This window comes from Notamacropus eugenii, chromosome 3 (assembly GCF_028372415.1).
Source record: "Notamacropus eugenii isolate mMacEug1 chromosome 3, mMacEug1.pri_v2, whole genome shotgun sequence".
NCBI lineage: Eukaryota > Metazoa > Chordata > Mammalia > Diprotodontia > Macropodidae > Notamacropus > Notamacropus eugenii.
This window is the reverse complement of record NC_092874.1, coordinates 21,833,284-21,840,607: the sequence shown is the minus strand read 5'-3', so window position 1 is coordinate 21,840,607 and position 7,324 is coordinate 21,833,284. Positions and strand designations below refer to the sequence as shown.

At 42.2% G+C, this 7,324-nt stretch overlaps 1 pseudogene; it reads right to left on the bottom strand.

The window, feature by feature from the left end:
• Positions 1-740: 740 nt before the first annotated feature.
• On the bottom strand, positions 741-1,962 carry LOC140531788 (1-acyl-sn-glycerol-3-phosphate acyltransferase gamma pseudogene; annotated as a pseudogene).
• Positions 1,963-7,324: the final 5,362 nt, after the last annotated feature.

Below are 7,324 nucleotides of genomic sequence, written 5' to 3'. Positions count from 1 at the left end.
CTCCAATACACCTGTGTGTGCACGCACACATTTGTGTGTGTGTGTGTGTGTGTGTGTGTGTGTGTGTGTGTGCTCTTTATCTTGCTTTTACATAACTATTTCCATTTTGTCACCCCAGGGCATGTTTTTTGCCTCTGTAGTTTCTACACTTGGATTTATACTTGCTCACTATAGTTACCAAATGTTTACTGACTGGTCGGATGACAGCACCCTAGGAAAACTCAAAGGGTAACTCCAAACCAGCCAATTCATTTTGGTGCATTGACATATGATCTGGAGTTTTGTCTTCTTAACGAAGTGTCAATGGGCATGGCATGCTGGACTCTCTAAGGGGAGAAAGGTATGGGCAATCAAAGGTTGATAACAAAGGCTTACCTGCCAATTGAACCAAGCACTGTACCTTAACCCCTCTCTACACTTACATTGGCCTTTTTTAAAAAATTGTTTTACTTCTACAAATACCTGTATTTGCTTTGCGAATTAAGAATTGTTTTTTGGTTCAGCCTTTGTGTCGTTGTGCCTTGCAAGTATTCATGCTTAAAAATGTTTGTGCAAATCATTTGAATTGGATCACAGATTCAGAACTGGAAGGCACCCCAGAAATCATCTATTCCAAACTCTCCTCCCTAATTTTATAGATGGGGAAATTGAACCCCAGAGAAGTAGAGACTCGCTCAGGGGGACACACCAAAAAGTAGGACTGGAATTCATTTTTTTCCTGATTCTTTATTTTGAATTGTTAATTTGATACTCCTATCTGATTACAAGTGGTCATTTGGCAACTAATTATCCCCTTTCCTGGAATTCTTGGTTTTCATAGGTAGAACTTTTTTCTATTTCAGTTACTCCTATCAGTCTCTGAATTCCAAAAAAAGCTCCCCCCCAAAATCCAAGGAAAATTAGTATCAGCAGTGGGGATCCGCTTAGAAAAATGAAAAGTGACAACTTGAAGAAAGAAATTAGTATGGCAGTTGCCCAAAAGCAGAAATTCAAGAGAGCCCATGGTTTTCTCCTGGGTTTAATCTGCTCCCCTGGAAATACCCCTTTCTGATTGTAGAATTCCTGTAAAGCATCCTTTTCCTGATAAAGTTTGTGAAGCCACTTGGCTATTTCATTGTCACCCAGGGGGATTTCTTCCAAAGGAATTCTCCTTATACACATATCTACTTCATACATCTCCTTCCGAACAAGCCCTAGAAAAGATAGATACTGGCGTCCGCGGAAATTTATCGTGATATTATAAACAGCAGAGGCTTTTCCCCAGAGACACTGGACAATAGTGGTGTGAAGCCTTTGGTTCTCAGCAGCAAGTGGTATTTGAGCTTGGGGAGTCCCTTGGATTCGGCCACCTCCATACTGATGGATGCTTTTTCTGGGTAAAGCAAGTCCCTTCGCAGCAGAGGATAAAGCTCAAACTCTCGGGGTAATCAGCCAGTCGGGTCAAGCCTTCAACGAGGACGTGCTTGTCCTCCTCCCATTTTCTTTTGCAGAATATCCTTTCCTGAAAGTACGCCGTCCAACCTATCACGGATATGTATAACAGCTCCTTTTTTGCCAGGACCTTGGAGCTCCCTAACATCCCATAGGGTTCACATAGGGTCCAGGGAAAAACAAAGTCAATTTCAAAGGTGTGATTAAAGATGACAATGAGTGCTCTTTTCCTATTTTGTTCACTGAGTCCTGATCCGTGAATAGGGTACATTCCAAACCCAACCACCACTCCAGGAGCACCACTAACTGGCTCCAGAGGCAATATGCAAGGCGACAGTTAACCTTTCGGTAAAACTCCTTGTTGAGAGGCCAGAGGAGGAGGGAGCACAGTTGGAGGAAGTTAATGACCAGTCCGCTGAAGATAAAGACCAAGACAAAGACGAAGAGGACTACAGCACACATCTTGGCGAGTCTGAGTGCGCTCATGGTGATCACCTGAAACTCTGGGATTTTGCACAGCTTTTCCCACATCAGGCTCAGCTGGGACAGCTCCCCCGCCTAACCCCTCAAAGCTCCCAGGAGGCAGCTGCTCCAGGATCCTCTGCTCTCGCTCTTGTTCCAGCTACCCAGGAGTTGTCCACTCAGTCCCGGCTGCTGCGGCTGCTGCTGCTGCTTTCACCAAGCGAGAGGTGCCTGGAAGGAGAAGGTGCTGGGAGGGTGAGGCTGAGGCTGCTACTGGTGTTACTCCCGAGATAACTCTGTGGGTCGAGCGAGGCTCTCACACACAAATACTACTGTTGTTAAGTCCTGGAGGAGATCGACCTTCCCCTGGCTCTTTAGAAGAGTCCAGCATACCTGGCAACGTCTCTCCTCTAATCTGCCCCACTTCTCCGTTCCTCCAACTCTTCCCCCTTCCCTTTCCTCTGCCTCCACTTCCACACCGTTCCCTTCTCCCCCATCAGTCCTTTCTCTTTTTCCTCATCTGGTAGGGATTTGGAATTTAAGCCCACGTCCAAAAACTTCACATCCAAATTCTAGGAAACCTTGCTGTCTTCTTCAAAGGGGATTTTGGGAAAGGGAAGACTATTTCTGATTTTCGTGGTGGAAATCTTTTGACTCTAGGGGAATGCGAAGCAATAGCGAATACTCAAAGGAAGGAGTCAGCATGGAACAATTGAAAGAGCACTGGCTTTCGAGTCAGAGAACCTGGATTCAACTCCTGCCTCAGACTTCACTTTGAGCTGACCACTTCCTTGCCTTCCTTTAAAATGAAGGGACTGGACTAGATGAACACTCAGGTCTCGTCAAAATCGAGGATTCTAGGATCCCAAGGCATTGACTCCTGGGGACCTGGGAATGGACAGAAGATACTGGTCAACTGAGATCTTCCCTTGATGGTGAGGTCCTATCATCTATCCTCAAGAGTGTACCAGATGTTAATGGGGGTAGAACTTGTGGAGTGGGAGATGGATAAAGCACAAGGGATCTGGGCAATCAGCCAGTTGACTCAAGCTTTCAACGAAGTCCTGCCTGTCCTCCTCCCAAGGGATTACCTGAGTTATAGATGTTGTTGGGAACCATTTAAAGGCAAGGTGTTGGAAGGGAGCAGGATCCAAATGTAGGAACAGTGAATTCAAGGAAAATATCTGGATCACCAAAGAAAAACAAGTGCATAGCCAAATGGGGCAAGAGGAAGAAGGATGCAGGCCAAGGATGAGTTACCTTGATGGCATGTTTATGGAGCAGTAGAATGCTGACTGGTCTGGGAATTTCTTCAGGAATTCTTAAAGCTTCCAGAATTCAAAGGGACCTGACTATGCAAAGCCATGATGTCCACCAGCCCATGACCTGATTTAATGAACCTTTTTGGGTAGCTGCATCACACCCTGTCAACTCTGGTAGACGTTGTTATTGGTCTCTTGTAGAGGAACAACTGTCAAACTACATCACTGGTGCAGGGGTGTTTCCAGATGTTTAGCTAGTCCCCCTTACAGGTGGACATAGAATCACTTTGACTACACTCTGAAATTCAGGGCTCAGTACCAATCAAATGAGCAGCTCAGACTGTCCCTTTCAGGTGCACAATGTTAATCTTATCAGAGATTCTTAATCTGTTCTGTTCAGACTGGGTTTCCCAGTCTAACTCAAGGGCATTGTTCCTGTTTCAGATCTAAGAAACAGAGCCAAATCAAAACCATTTCATCTCAACCATTTTCTTCCTACCATTATGTTCTGTGTTCCTGTGGAATTTTTGGTGAGGTTGCATACACATCTTCATGCCTCGACATCTCCCACACACTGCTCAGAAAAAGACAACATTGGTAGTCATTTTGTCTTGCTGGTTAGGACATGTATGGATTGTGTTGTTTTTTTTCAAACCTAATGTCAGGAATTATACTTATTATAAATAAAGGACCTACCAGGAGACCTGGAACATTTTGGGTTGATCCCTTTTGGAGGGTTTATGGACAAGGTTTATATGGTTTGAGAAGGTCTGGATGAATTATGATCTTTACCAGAAAAAGAAGTAGCAATGGAGAATCACAAATTTAAAGCCATAAGAGACCTCAGAAGCCATCTAGACCCACCCACTCATTTGACAAATGAAGAAATGGGTCCACAGAGGTCAGGTGAGCTGCTGACAGTTATGGCAGAGTGAGCATTCAAACCCAGATCCTCTAACTCACTCCAGCATTCTGCCACACTGCTTTTGTCAATGAGTTCCCAAGTTCTTTAGAATATTTTTTTATAATCAATATTTTTATTGACAAATGCAGAAGGGGTAGAGCTGCAGTGGAGGGCTGGGTGCCTACTGCCTCTTGGGGTCTTTCTACTGGCCCCTAGCCCCAGCTTTATTCTATTCATTAGTTCTTTATTCTGCGTAAGACAGCCCTGTCAGTTTCTGGCCCATTCATTCAAGGATATCCAAATACTTGGAGACACATAGATCCACGTGATGAACCATTGGAAAGTTCAGCTTCTTTGTAATGGGGGAGGGAAATACTTTCAGTGATATGTAGTGGTCTTATTATACATCTTGGCCATCATCTCTACCTCCAGTCCAGGAGAAGAGAGATTCAGAATGATAGTGAGGATGGTAGGAACAAGTATGGGTTTTTTTTTGAAGATGAGAGAGAAATGGGGATGTTTTAGGCAGCAGGGAGAGATCTAGACTAGATGGGGAGTGATTAGAATATGAAAATGTATAGCATGTTTGGTGTAATTTATTGGAGAAATAAGGATCAGATTTTTTTAAAAAAATTTTCAAGTAAATGATAAGATTAATAGGTTAATTTTTCTCAGTGAGAAAGTTGACTCCTTGAAACCCCTACTCAAAATCTAATCAGTATTAGTTCATTATGATTTCATAAGGGGTAATGATTGTTAAAAATTATTTTACCATATTCATCTAGTAATATGTATTTAGTCAGCCACCTAATTATCCTTAATCCATATGTTGTATAAGTTGCATAGGAATATAGATTCTAATAGGAAGGCACTAAAATAGGCCTCAAGCTTTAATATGATGGTTAATACTTATTTACCACCTATAAAGCCAACGTGGAGAAGCTGAGAATGGAAGTTGCTGTTTCAGATACAGCCATTGCCACCACCAGTGCCACCTTTACAGCCATGGGCCTTCAAGCAGCCAGCCAGTCAGCCCGTGGAATGTTCATCCTGTACCCTCCACTTTGACAATTTGTTTCCATACTCTTCCAGACTTAGGACCACTTCCAACATGGTCACCATGGCCAATTATCACTTGAACAAAAATATTGAGCAGATGAACCTGCCTCAAGGGAAAAAAGTCCTAGCCATGTACATTTGGATTGATGGTACTGGGAAGAGACTGCACCATAAAATTCAGACTCTAGAGAGTGAAATGAAGGGTGTCAATGAATGAGCTGAATGGAATTTTGCTGGCTCCAACACTTTTCAATCTGAAGGCTCTAACAGTGATGTGTACTTTATTCCTTCTGTTCCAAGACTCCTTCCAAAAGGACCCCAACAAAGTGATTTTCTGTGAAGTTTTCAAGTATAACTGCAGTCCTGCAGAGACCAATTTGAGGCATACCTGTAAAGAGTTCATCAATATGGTGACCAACTAGAAAAACTGCTTTGGTATGGAGCAAGATCTACTCTCATGGGGACAGGTGGTTTAGGTTCACATGAGAAGTTTCCAGAGACCAACCACCTGATGCTAGACCAACCACTGGAAGAACCTTTGGACTCCAACTGAATGGTCTTAAAACCTTAGAGATTGTGTCCAAAACTTGAGAATTTGAAAGCAATTGCGAAATTTGCCAGAACAAAGTTCGTAAACGTTTAGTTGTTAGCTGTAAGAACGACACTCATATAAGTGCAACTCAGATGGGCAGGAGATTATCCCCTTTGATTCATTCTCAAAGAAAGTACTCTCTAGTGCTTTCAGTTGAGAAACTTCTCAGAGGGAATAGATAACATGGAGTATATCTGGGGAATCTAGTCCAATTATCTCAAGGGAACTTCCTCTGAAGAGTGCCACTCTTGGTCGGGGATGCTTGAAGGAGAGATGGGGTTGAGCATGAGCATTTCTACATGATCCCCATTAGACAGGCTTTTGACAACGTGGGATAAGGGTGGAATCCCTCTCTGTGGGAGTGGCTACGGATGGAACTAGAGTTTGGTATGAAACTACAAAGGGTTTAGAGGGATGGTTCTGACCAAAGTACGGACCTTTAAATTATCCTATTCTTAAAGAATTACAAAACTTCATTGAGTAGTCTCCTATAACTTGTGTGGGACAGATGAATTCTTGGTCTTGCTGGGAGTCACTGTTTAGAGACAGTCAGCCTTCCTTTGTGCACCACTTTCTTCTTCTGCTGCTCCTGCTTATGGTCCTGCTGAAGCCTCCTTCCTGTAATTAAAGTTCAAGAACCTGAAAAATCTACTGCTATTTTTCTGATTGTAGACAGAGTATATCAAGCAGCAGGGGAGGTCTTGTATATATTAAAGGTCTCTTTAGACCTTCAGACCTCTCTCTTTTTTTTCTTAAGTGAATGCTTGTTACTTTTTAAAAATTTTTTTAAATATTTAATTAATTTTATTTATTTTCAGTGTTTTACAATCACTACCATATAACTTAGATTCTTTTCCCCTCCCTCCCCCCTAAATTCCCCCTCCATCCCTAAGACAGCATATAATTTTATATAGGTTCTAAACATACATTCCTATTAAATACATTTTCACTATAGTCATGCTGTGTAGAAGAATTAAAATGAATGGAAGAAATCATATAACAAACCAAAATGTAATACACACACAAAAAAATGATCTGCTACATTCTGCAATTGAATTCCATAGTTCTTTCTCTGGATGTGGAAGGCATTTTGCCTTAAAAGATCATTGGGAATTTTTTTAAGTCCTTGCATTGCAATGAAGTTCCAAGTCTAACAGAAAAACTCTCTCGCACTCTAGTCATTGCTGTATACAAAGTTCTCCTGGTTCTGCTCCTTTCACTCAGCATCAGATCATATAAGTCTTTCCAGGCCTCTCTGAAATCTTCCTGTTCATCATTTCTTATGGCACAATAGTATTCCATTACTTTCACATACCATAATTTATTCAGCCATTCCTCAGTTGATGGGCATCCCCTTGATATCCAGTTTTTGGCCACTACAAAGAGTGTTGCTATAAATATTTTTGTACATGTGGGATCCTTTCCCATTTTTATGATCTCTTGAGGATACAGTCCTAGAAGCAATATTCCTGGGTCAAAGGGTATGCGTATTTTTGTAACCCTTTGGGCATAGTTCCAAATTGCTCTCCAGAATGGTTGGATGAGCTCACAACTCCACCAACAATCAATTAGTGTTCCAACTCTCCCACATCCTTTCCAACATTTATCATCTTC